The following is a 12,478-nucleotide window of genomic DNA, read 5'->3' on the forward strand; positions in this document are numbered from 1 at the left end:
CCCACAACAATTTAAACTGGTTTATTGATAATGGAATAAATTAATGGAAAATTGACTAAACTTTAAATTCAATATCACACCCATAGTCAGTTCAGGAATCCAGAAATCTCTTGGATAGTTCTGCTGCTTTTATAACCCACATACATTCCATAAGCTTGACAATACCATAGCCTCTCCAGAAGGCCAAGAGGACATTAACCTAAAATCTGGTCAGGAAATTTTTCCTTATCCCCTGCAAATATGACATCACTGGTATGTGTACCTGATTAATTTTAGCACTTTTTTGTTCCTGTAATAATCAGTTTAGCATTTATATTTTCTTTTGGATTATTTTTGTTTACCACCTATCTTTTATCTCTTCCCACCCCCATAATTGGCTCTCCTAATATTCCAGTTTCTTGTTCTAAGGTCCCAGTAGGCATCTAGTACCTGAAGCCAGGATCTTAGAACATTTCATGCCTCTTTACTATTGGGGGAAAAATAGTTGCAAATTTCTCAACAGTAATAAAAGACTTAAGATAGACTCTTAGTACAAAGTCTAAAAGTTGGCAGAAACATTTTTTAAAAAATAAAATGGCATTGGCTATTAATCTACACAGCGATTTGGATCATTAAATTAAGTAACTACTTGATTTCAAGGTTAAATCCCAAACCATCACCAACAAAGTACGTTGTGCCAAGTGTTTAGAGGCCTGGAGCAAAACCACAGCTAAGTTGAATCTTGGGCTAATTTTAAGCTTGACAGACCTAAGGTGAAAGGGCAAGGCATGCTTAATCTGAGTGTTTGTCTAGAGTGTACTTAGCACATTAATCCCCAACTCCCCCATTCAAATTCAGGTAAAGGAACTTAAGGAAACTTTTCTCCCCGAATGTTGAGAGATTTGTCCTTCTGTTAAAATTGTCTGTCAATCCAGGAAGAAGAATCTAAAAGGAAAACATTATCCAACCTTGTGTCTTCTACATTAACTCTTTCACTGAGTTAAGGGGAGATCACCATATAGGAAAGGAAAGTTCTATTTTTAGCTGGAGAGCTACTCCTATACAAAGACTGCCTAGAACAACATGTCTCTCATTTGAATGCAGAGTTCCTCCCCTCTCATTTTCAGTGGCCCTTGGCTTCACCCTCATCCCTCACACTCTTCTACCCTCCTCTGTTCCTCAAGTTATTGAATCTAAGGATAAGTGAATTACCAGAGGCAAAGGAGAAAGCGAGTAGGGGTCCTACAGGTAATGAATTTTATTTTTCTTTTTCATCATTACTCACTATCGGCTTATGACTTAAAACTAATCTTGCCCTTTCTTGCAATGTGTGATAAATTGAACCTCTGATTCCCATCAGCAGATTGAAGTGGGGAGGGGGAAAAAGGGAGGCTGGGCACTTAAAAATTATTGTTGCATTGCAGTGTTTGCTAATTTCAAAATCAGTTTTGCATAAAATGGGGCAGGAGAATAAAGCCTTGGACTCTAATGAGATCACTGGACTCTAATAGTCAGAAATATGGGTTCCTCTAGGAGTGGTCCAACAGGTAGCAGCTGACAGGTGGCAGGTCCTAAGTTTACTCCCTTTCAGAGAGCTACTCAAGCAGTAGTGCTGTCTAGAGGGAATACGAGGCTATTTAGTGACAAAGGACAGTAGCTTTAAAGAAAACAAGACAGCAGTCTGAGAGTCAAGATTCACGGGATGTAAGTCCTATCTCTACTACCAACTTGTTAGAACCTAACTTTGAGGGAGTCATTGAGCATCATCTGCAAAGTGAAGAAAATAACACGTTGCCCTGCTTTCCTTCCAGTGTGGTAGCTTTCCTACCCTACCATACTGGGAAGAAAGGAGGGTAATCTTACATGTATTCAGTTTTTGAATATCAAACAAGATAGGTATGAAAATACTTTATAAATATACAAAAAACGGCTGGGTGCGGTGGCTCATGCCTGTAATCCCAGCACTCTGGGAGGCCGAGGCGGGTGGATCACCTGAGGTCAGGAGTTCGAGACCAGCCTGGCCAACATGGTGAAACCACATCTCTACTAAAAATACAAAAATTAGCTGGGCATGGTGGTGGCCACCTGTAATTCCAGCTACTCGGGAGGCAGGAGAATAGCTTGAACCCGGGAGGCAGAGGTTGCAGTGAATTGAGATCATGCCACTGCACTCCAGCCTGGGTAACAGAGCGAGGCTCCATCTCTGAAATGACTAAGCAGTGGTCTAAGTTAAACTGCGAAAGAGCCTTGCAATAGCACAATTCCGTACTATTGAGAGGCTTGATGATCTGAAGCCTGACAAATTTATTTGTAGAAAATCTGGCTTTGCCAGAAACATTGATAGGCCATTTATAGCCAACCCTGTTGTGTTCGGGAGGCTAAAACAATTATGGGTATAAAATACTGAAAAATGTTTTTCCCCCTGTTTTTTAGTTTTGCACCTGGAAGGAAATAATGTAGCTTGAATAGTAGTGGGATATCATGGGAGACTGTATCATATCATAAGGGGGAATTAGAAGTCAAGAAATTAGGGACCTTGGGCCAGGGTAAGGAAACAGTGAAGCACCTGAGTGTATTTATCTCAGATAAAAAGTGTGATGGGAAGAACACAAATGCTGTCATAACATATTGGAAAGAGCCATTACAGAGGAGATGATTAGATACTCTGTTCTGGAAGGCAGATCACTGGGCACAAAATGAAGTTGTTGGATTGAATGATCTCTAAGTTCCCCTAAGCAAAATTCTGGTGCTCAAAAGTTAGAGGAGAGAGGCTGTGGCTCAGCACAAGGGAATACTTTCTGTAAAAATGAGTTTGCCTTCAATGGACAGAGACGTCAATCCCTGGAGACATTTGGACATTCAGAAGGAGGCTGGATAGCCATTTAGGAAGGATGTGGAGGACATGCCTACATTGTCAGGGAAATCAAACTCCATGACAGCAGAGGACTCTCCAATTTAAGATATCAAATAAAAGATAGTTGATTTTTTAGTAGGATTTGTTACAAAAAGTGATAAATAAGGGATCTTATAAATAAGGGGTCTATCTGTGTGTCCTTCATTGTCAGTGGGAATAGATACTATTTAAGTGGCGATTGTTGTCATTGTCTTCTTTTCTCTTGCTTGGAAAGTGTTAAGAAGCAGCTTTTCTAGTACCTTTGGATTAATAGTCATATTTTCCACTTTATTGTCCTTTTTGTTCATTATAACCATCTGTGAACAGTTTTTATAGCAGCTACCCAACCAAAGTTGCATACTAGCTTGCACCAAGAAAATCCTGTATTCAGCCTGGAATGAGGATATCATTGGGTTCTATTTTGCAGATAGCATGTAATAAACTGATTGACAAAGTCTAGAAATTAACCAAGATCATCTTGACATTTAAGAACCTGACTGACAGATGGTACCAGCACAATATTGAGCTTTTAACGAGGTCATAAGCCTATAGCAAGTTCTGATGATTTCTGACCTTCTGGACAGCTATAGTGCCTGATTCTAGGACAAAACATTTCCGGATTTTGGAGAAAATTGTCATTGTCAACCAACTATAAATTCTCCAAGTCAAAGAATAAGATTAGTAACAGTAAGCCCACTGGACACCCCCACTCACACTGAAGTGAAGTTCATCTCAACAGAGTTATGAAATGGCTAAACATGTAAATCTAATACACACAAACTAAAATAACTACTATATGTTAAGCAAGAGGTAGAAGACAGAAGAAAGGCCAGAAGAAAAAATGGCTATATTAGGATGCTTTCAGTTGCAAGCAGCAGAAAATTTATCTCAAAATGGCCTAAGCAAAGGGAATTTCTTGGCTTATATAACTGAAAATTTTAGGCTTAGCTGGCTCCAAGGAGGCAGATACTGTCAAAGCAACAGCACCACCCTCCTATCCCACCTTGATCTCTCAGCTTGGCTTCGTTCTTAGGAGATTTCCTCTGCCCAGCATCCCCCAGAAGCTCCAGGTTTACATTCTCCCAATTTCAAGTCAAACAGAGACAATACTCTTTCCCAGCGATTTTATCACAAGGTACTAGATTGAATTTCATTGTCTTGGCTTGGGTCATGTGCCCGTTCTTTCACTAATGGTAGAGGCCTAAAGATGACTAAGTAAGGTTGGCATCTAAACTACACAGAAAGTGGAAAAACTAGGAAAGAAGGGGGAATGAATGTCAGGTGGGCAAAACCACAGATGTCTACTTGCCTAGAACAGCTTCAAGAAATGTGGTGACACCATGGATGGCTGTGGAACTGCTAAGAGCCCACAGACCCAGGCAGCTGCAGGACCAGAGTTTGCTGTTTTATGAACCGAAGCTTCAGTCTCACCCCCAATGGATAAGGATGCAGCAGCTCTAAGAATATCAAGCAGTTCTGGGATCTGGATAGTCTTTAGTCCAAGAATAGGTGTCAGGCACACTTGGCAAAAGAACTTATGTTCTCAGAGTGGCCTGATCGAGTGCAAGTGCACACACATTGGAGTTTATTATAGTATCGTCATCTTAGGAAACAAAGGACAACTCTGTGAGAGTATATGGGTGTGCACAGATGTTCAGATGCAAGTGTTAGTGACCTTGGTGCTGTGTCATTGATAAAGAAGCCCTTAGAACTGCAAATATAACGCCAAACAATGGTCCTGGAAATACATCCTTCACATAGCAATGGGGAGAAAAGACATGCGACAATAAGTATTAAAGAGAGATAGACTGCTTTCTGAGTGGAGGGATAGGAGTAGAGTAGGGGAGGTAAAATTACTCCTTGGGAAAGGAGAGAGAGAGTAGAAAACTGCTTCTGCTCCATTTTGGAGGTGAGTGAATAGGTCTGGGCAAAGTAAAGCTTTTCAGCAAGTTGAAAACTTGGTTTTTCAAAGAAGGGAAAAAGCCAAAGTGGGAAAAACAAGGGTAAAATTAGGGTTCTTTAAAGTCCTGAAAAGAATCATTGAGTTTTAGGAGCCATGGATTTGATTTTAAGCACACGAAGCAGGCACTGGCATGTGTGTTCCTTGGGGCAGTCTCTTTTGCCCATTATTACCAGCATTTGTCAAGATAAGGTGTGGATGTGCTTTAAAACAAGCATTGTATTTTTTCATGCTAAAAATATTAAAGCCCATCAATGGCTTAGAAGGAAAATTATGTTCCTATCTTCCAGCCTCCTTTTCTATGAAGTCCACCAGAGAAGGAAGAAAGGGAGGGAAGGAGGGAGATAGGGAGGGAGGGAGGGAGAGAGGGAGAGAGGGAAAGAAAGAATGTTTATGTATTAGTTTGCAAGGGCTGCCATAACAAAGTACCACAAACTGAGTGACTTACACAATGAAATTTGTTGTCTCACAGCTCTGGAGGTTAGAAGTCTGAGATGTACTCACTTATATGTGGAATCCAACACAACTGAATTCATAGAAGCAGAGAGCAGAACAGTGGTTACCAGAGGCTGGGGGTGCTAGGGGGAATGGGGAGATGAGAGTCAAAGGGTAAAGAATTGTTAGAGAGAAGGAATAACTTTGATTTTTTACAAGGTATATTGCACAATGTACCAAATATAGCTAATAATTGAGTACTGTACATTACAATATCACTAAGAGAATAAATCTCAAATGCTCTCTCTTCACAAAAAAAGATAACTATTTGAGGTAATGGATATATTAAGTAGCTTGATTTAATCATTCCACATTGTATTCATAAATTGTAACATCACTTTGTACCCCATAAATATATACAACTATAATTTGTCAATATATAATAAAAATAGAGAAAAGGAAGTCTGAGATGGAGGTGTCAGCATTGTTGGTTCCTTCTGAGGGTTATGAGGAAGAATCTGTTTCGTGCCCCTCCCCCAGCTTCTGTTGGTTTGATGGCTTATAGAAACATCATCCAGGTCTGTGCCTTCATCTTCACATGGTGTTCTCTCTCTGTGGGTGTCTGTGTCCCAGTTTCCCCTTTCGATAAGGACGTCAGTCATATTGGACTAGGGTCCACCTACCGACCTCATCTTAACAAATTACACCTGCAACAACCTTACTTTCAAATAAAGTCATACTCTGAGGTACTAGGGGTTAGGACTTTGATATATAAATTTGATGGGGGGAGCACAATTCAACCCACATCAGTCCGTAATCTCTGTTCATAGTCCAGAGCTTATACATGGCAACACCTTTTGCTCCAGTGTTAGAATGCTAGAGCTAAATACATGCGTATTACAGTGATTCGGGGTTGGGGAGGAGGGAGTAGTTTTCAGAATTCCCTTCTTCTCGTCACTGAGATCATCATCATGATTACTAATGGATATAAAACCAGAATCTTCAGCTTGAAAGATTTGTATAATCTTTTAGAGCAACAAATTGAAGAAAAATCAAAATTCTTTTTGTATAAAAGGGACTGATTCTTTAACTTTCCAATGGGAGAGAAAACACTTTGTCACTTTCAATAAGGACAAAAAAATAGTATTCTCTCCATTTCTCCTTTCTGAGGAAGGGGTATGGGAAGGCAGTGGGCTAATTCCTAGTTTGGCTTTTGAGAGCAACTTCTCCTGTTGCTCATGCAAACCAAGTGATCACATGCCATTGGAAATGCCCACTTGCCCAGTGTGAGTGAGGCTTTGTGCTGAACAAAAGGAAGACAGCTCTACATTAAACCACAAGTCCTTTGTGGGACAGACAAGAATAACATGCATGATTGCAACCCATAAACAATACACCACATATCATCTGCATTTTGTCTGCTCTTTAGGACAGAAGCAGCTATTGCTTGACAAGTTAGTGTTAATGCTTTACTCCTAATTCCAGGGCCAAGTCTTGCAGGGAGTGGTTTCCCTGCACTTCTTCCTCTCCCTATATTTTCGGTCTGGCCAAGCATAAATAAGTGGGCAATTTCTATCCTGATCACTGAAGCTCTAAAGATAGGGCACTGAACCCACTAAATGATGAATACATGCCATATGGAGCTAACGGCAAGTTCCGATGCAAATTATCACCGTATTGCTCTCTGCAATGCAGATAAAAAGTCCCTTGTGTCATCTCTTTGTACTGAGCTGTGTATAGCTGAAAACAGCTAAAACCACTGAGAAAAGTATCTGAAAACAGCTAAAACCACTGAGAAAAGTGGAACATTTTCTTTCATCTGAAAAGGACTGGGTATTGCTTGCATTAATGGTAAGTGAATGTTTTAAAAACATTATTTAATGTTGCACACCATTTATTTCATTTGGAATATCTTATTTTAAATGCGTGTTTGAATCCTTTTGGCCAGCTGTATTAACAGTGCAGTGCAATGTACAAAAGTTGTCAAAACACCCTGGTTTGGGTTCCTTTAATGACGTAAATATTTGTCAAGCACTTACTATGTACCAGCAAGTGTTCTAGGTACTTTACATAAGTTACATCATTTACTCCTCATAACAACTCTAAAGATAGTTCCTATTATTCCCACTTTATATATAAAGAAACCATTCAACTGGTAACTAGAAGAGCTGTATTCAAATCCACACTGCCAACCCAAAGTCTACGCTATTTCCACCACTTAATGCTACCTCCTATCTTCAGCTGTTTTGACTTGAAGAAGACATAAATCCTCTCCAGGTCTCTTTTTTTTATTCTTAAACAGGAGGATTGAATTAAATATTCTCTAAGATCCCTGCCAGTTCTAAACACTATCTTTCTATGATCGTTTCCCCTTTAATTTATAAAATGAAAGTGAACCTTTTAAATACTGTCTTTCTTCTTCAAACCTAAAGGCAATTTTCCTATTGATGGAGGGAGGTAGAAAACCTTCGTTTTGAATATTGGAAATAATAAAGTTCAGAAACTTTTTTCCCTGGAGCTCATCTCCCTTGGTCACCTATGTGAAGTCTTCTAGTAGTACAAAAGAGATGTAGAAAATCCCAGTTGTACTAGCAGAAGTCTGAAGTTCCCAGATAATCTATAAGTGGGTTGTGATAGATGGGTTTCCCGTCTGTGTAGAAGTATAAGCTATTTAGGAATTCCAAGTAGCCACTTATTTGCCTAATTTTCTAGGTATTTCTATCTAGGTTCAATACAAATGCATTGTGATTTGACATATTAATTTCTCAGTGAACTCTCCCAATTTTTCTTTTTTTATGAATTGATGTGCCAATCTAAATACAAGAGTCCAGCTATGTTCTATGAAATGGTTTGTAAGGGTTCCAATACAAAGAAAAAAGATATTCCTTTAAAGATACTGCTAAAGACTCCAGAATCTGCACAGACCGGCTATGAGAAGATCAAGGAGACAAGAGTTAGTGTGTCCTTATAAAGTATGAGGTTGAATAGATTGCAAGAAAGATAGCAAGAGTGAGTCAGTCCCAAAGTAGTTACTGTCAAAGTTTTCAAGTGAAATGAGCTGATAGATGGCTTCTTTACCATACTGGATAAGTACACAAAATATCAGATGTGCCTACTTTTGAAAGAAGAGAGGGACTTTCATAGAAAAATAGACTCTGGAAAAGATTCCTCAGCTTTCTTTCTCACTGGAACTTAACTCTCACAAAAGCAGCAAAGTGATATATCCAGTAGTAGATTTTTAAAAAGGAATTATTTCTCTTGGGCTCCGATTTTTGGTCTGAGAAAGAATTACTGAAGAAAGCAATTTAATATTGGATGTAAAAATTTGATATTTCCGATAGCGTGAGAGACTAATGCCATCTCCTTCCTTATACTTTGTTAATTTAATCAGCAATGTTATATACTCTATGCTCCCCTCAGAAGCAACAGAAAGGAAGGAAATCAGTATTTACTGAGTACTTTCTATGTGTTGGACATTTATTAAAATTTTTTTCATTGACACATAATTATACATCTTCATGGGGTACGTAGTGATGTTTTGATATATATAACTGTAGTGATCAGATCAGGGTAATTCACTATTATCTCAAACATTTATCATTGCTTTGTATTGGGAACATTCAATATCCTCCTTCTATTTTAAACTATATGTTATTATTAAATGCGGTCATCCTGCAGTGCTATAGAACACTAAAACTTATTCCTCCTATTTAGTTGTGATGTTGTATCCTTTAATAAATCTCTCCCTATTCCCCTCTTTCTCTTATGCTTCCCAGCCTCTAGTATCTTCTGTTCTACTTTTTACTTCTATGAGATCAACTTTTTTTTTTAGCTTCCACAGATGAGAACAGGCAATGTTTAACTTTCATTCATCACTTTGCCTTTCCTCCTACCCAGGCTAATCACAGAGAAAGCATAAGAAACCAAACACTTCTGAAATGGGCAAATCAAAATGAGATCATTTTTTTCATCTTCACAAACTGGAAATTGTACATTAATCCCCCTTTTTTGTCTAGGAGTGATGCAGGACTACATGCAAGTTTTGGAATGACTCTTCTGGCTTTGCTTCATGAAGGGTCCTGGTATGCATACTGAGAAGGTCATTTTAATAAAACCCCAAGTAAGAATGTGTGCATCCCATTACTCAGGAGTCCCAGAATTGCATGCATATGTTTGAATCATTTGAAGCCTGTTATTTTTTAATAGTCACTAAGCTAGCACAAATATTTTAAAAATTAAAAAGAGCTTTCAAAGCCTATAGTTATTTTTATCAAAGTGCCCTTAAATGCAATAACTCATGTCAGTCTGGTTGAAACACAGAAGCCTCAGTGCCTCCTCAGTGATCTGCGGAAACAAGAAATATCAGTATGTATAACCTAAATAGAGAAAAAATCAAATATGATGGAAATAAAAGGAGGCTGGTTCAGAATCTACTATGATATATCTTCATAAAACAAAAATAGCTATTATTGAAATAATTTTTTAGGCTGGGTGTGGTGGCTCATGCCTGCAATCTCAGCACTTTGGGAGGCCGAAGTGGGCAGATCGCTTGAGGCCAGGAGTTCGAGACCTGCCTGGCCAACGCAGTGAAACCCTGTCTCTACTAAAGTTACAAAAATTAGCTGGGCATTGGTGGCACACACCTGTAATTCCAGTTACCTGGGAGGCTGAGGCAGGAGAACCACTTGAACCCAGGAGGTGGAGGTTGCAATGAACTGAGATCATGCCACTACACTCCAGCCTGAGCAACAGAGCAAGACTCAGTCTCAAAATAATAATAATTTTTAAAATTGTGTCTATTTTCCTTAACAAGAATCCAAATCTTATGGCTATATTATGATTACATTATTATAAAATTCTGACTTTTTCCTAATGAAACCACTTGATTGCATGTTTATTTGTTCTTGTGTTTAAATTGAGGTTTTAGTCTTTAATGGATGAATGATAAGGTCTACACAGAAAGCATTTATAGTTATTACTAAAAAGCAGTAGTGTTTGCAACTTTAGGAAGTGAAAAAGAGTTGTCAGGATTTGTTAGTCTTTTGTATTTCTTCTTATGACAGAATTTGCATGAATGTTTTTAAAGTTTCTTGGTTCATAATAGAACTGTGCTAAGTCCACCTTTTAATCACATTTGGTATTGTCTATAAGAGTTGAAGTTTCAGGCAGACCTGCTGAAGAGTAGAAGGACTGGGCCATCTTTCAGTAATCTGGGAGACTGTGAAAGCAGTCTAGTTAACAGTCACCTGCAGCATAGCCCTTAGCAGACAAAGCCTCTGGGTGCCTCCTTGGGGTAGTAGAAAAAGCCCAACTGGGGATGATGGGGTATATGTGTCTTTAAAAATAGGGATTTTGAAGTGAATAAAATAATTGTTGTGGCCGGGCGTGGTGGCTCACATCTGTAATCCCAGCACTTTGGGAGGCCGAGGCAGGTGGATCACAAGGTCAGGAGTTCAACACCAGCCTGGCCAAGGTGGTGAAAACCTATCTCTACTAAAAATACAAAAATTAGCTGGGTGTGGTGGTGGGTGCCTGTAATTCCAGCTACTTGGGAGGCTGAGACAGGAAGAATCACTTGAACCCAGGAGGTGGAGGTTGTAGTGAGCTGATATCATGCCACTGCACTCCAGCCTGGGTGACAGAGCAAGACTCCGTCTCAAATTAATTAATTAATTAATTAAATAAAATAATTGTTGTACAAGATTGAATAAGACTGTGAACAGATACCACTTACAAAGCCACGTAGGCTCTCATAACCAAGAATGGATGGTTTTTAAACTTTGTCTCCTACCAGGGAGCTGTCCTTTACGCCCCTCAAGAAATGCTTAGCTAATCATATGGATTTAGTCAAGGTGAGGAAATTGAGATAGAATGAAAAAGAAATAAGAATCCCACTGGAAACCTATTTCAAAGGAAAGATTTTGCCCTCTCCCCATATATTAATCAAATTTGAAACCTGCAGTATTTAGAATTTTGTCACTGATCTTAGCTGATATGAAAATGCCAGGGAGAGGAGGCAGGTGCAGTGATGACAAATGCATTTGTACAGTTCTAGATATTTGCTATTGTTGACAATCTTTTGGAAGATCAAATCAAGAGCCCTTGCGTGCTCTCAAGTTAACTTAGAAAGTTGTTCCATCTAACGTATGTCAAAATAATAAGAGCTATTTATGACAAACCCACAGCCAATATCATACTGAATGGGCAAAAACTGGAAAAATTCCCTTTGAAAACTGGCACAAGACAGGGATGCCCTCTCTCACCACTCCTATTCAACATAGTGTTGGAAGTTCTGGCTAGGGCAATCAGGCAAGAGAAAGAAATCAAGGGTATTCAGTTAGGAAAAGAAGAAGTCAAATTGTCCCTGTTTGCAGATGACATGATTGTATATTTAGAAAACCCTATTGTCTCAGCCCCAAATCTCCTTAAGCTGATAAGAAACTTCAGCAAAGTCTCAGGATACAAAATCAATGTGCAAAAATCACAAGCATTCTTATACACCAGTAACAGACAAACAGAGAGCCAAATCATGAATGAACTTCCATTCACATTTGCTTCAAAGAGAATAAAATACCTAGGAATCCAACTTACAAGGGATGTAAAGGACCTCTTCAAGGAGAACTACAAACCACTGCTCAGTGAAATAAAAGAGGACACAAACAAGTGGAAGAACATACCATGCTCATGGATAGGAAGAATCAATATCGTGAAAATGGCCATACTGCTCAAGGTAATTTATAGATTCAATGCCATCCCCATCAAGCTACCAACGAGTTTCTTCACAGAATTGGAAAAAACTGCTTTAAAGTTCATATGGAACCAAAAAAGAGCCCACATTGCCAAGACAATCCTAAGTCAAAAGAACAAAGCTGGAGGCATCACGCTACGTGACTTCAAACTATACTACAAGGCTACAGTAACCAGAACAGCATGGTACTGGTACCAAAACAGAGATATAGACCAATGGAACAGAACAGAGCCCTTAGAAATAATACCACACATCTACAGCCTTCTGATCTTTGACAAACCTGACAAAAACAAGAAACGGGGAAAGGATTCCCTATTTAATAAATGGTGCTGGGAAAATTGGCTAGCCATAAGTAGAAAGCTGAAACTGGATCCTTTCCTTACTCCTTATACGAAAATTAATTCAAGATGGATTAGAGACTTAAATGTTAGACCTAATACCATAAAAACCCTGGAAGAAAACC

Source organism: Theropithecus gelada, chromosome 13 (assembly GCF_003255815.1).
Source record: "Theropithecus gelada isolate Dixy chromosome 13, Tgel_1.0, whole genome shotgun sequence".
Classification (NCBI taxonomy): domain Eukaryota; kingdom Metazoa; phylum Chordata; class Mammalia; order Primates; family Cercopithecidae; genus Theropithecus; species Theropithecus gelada.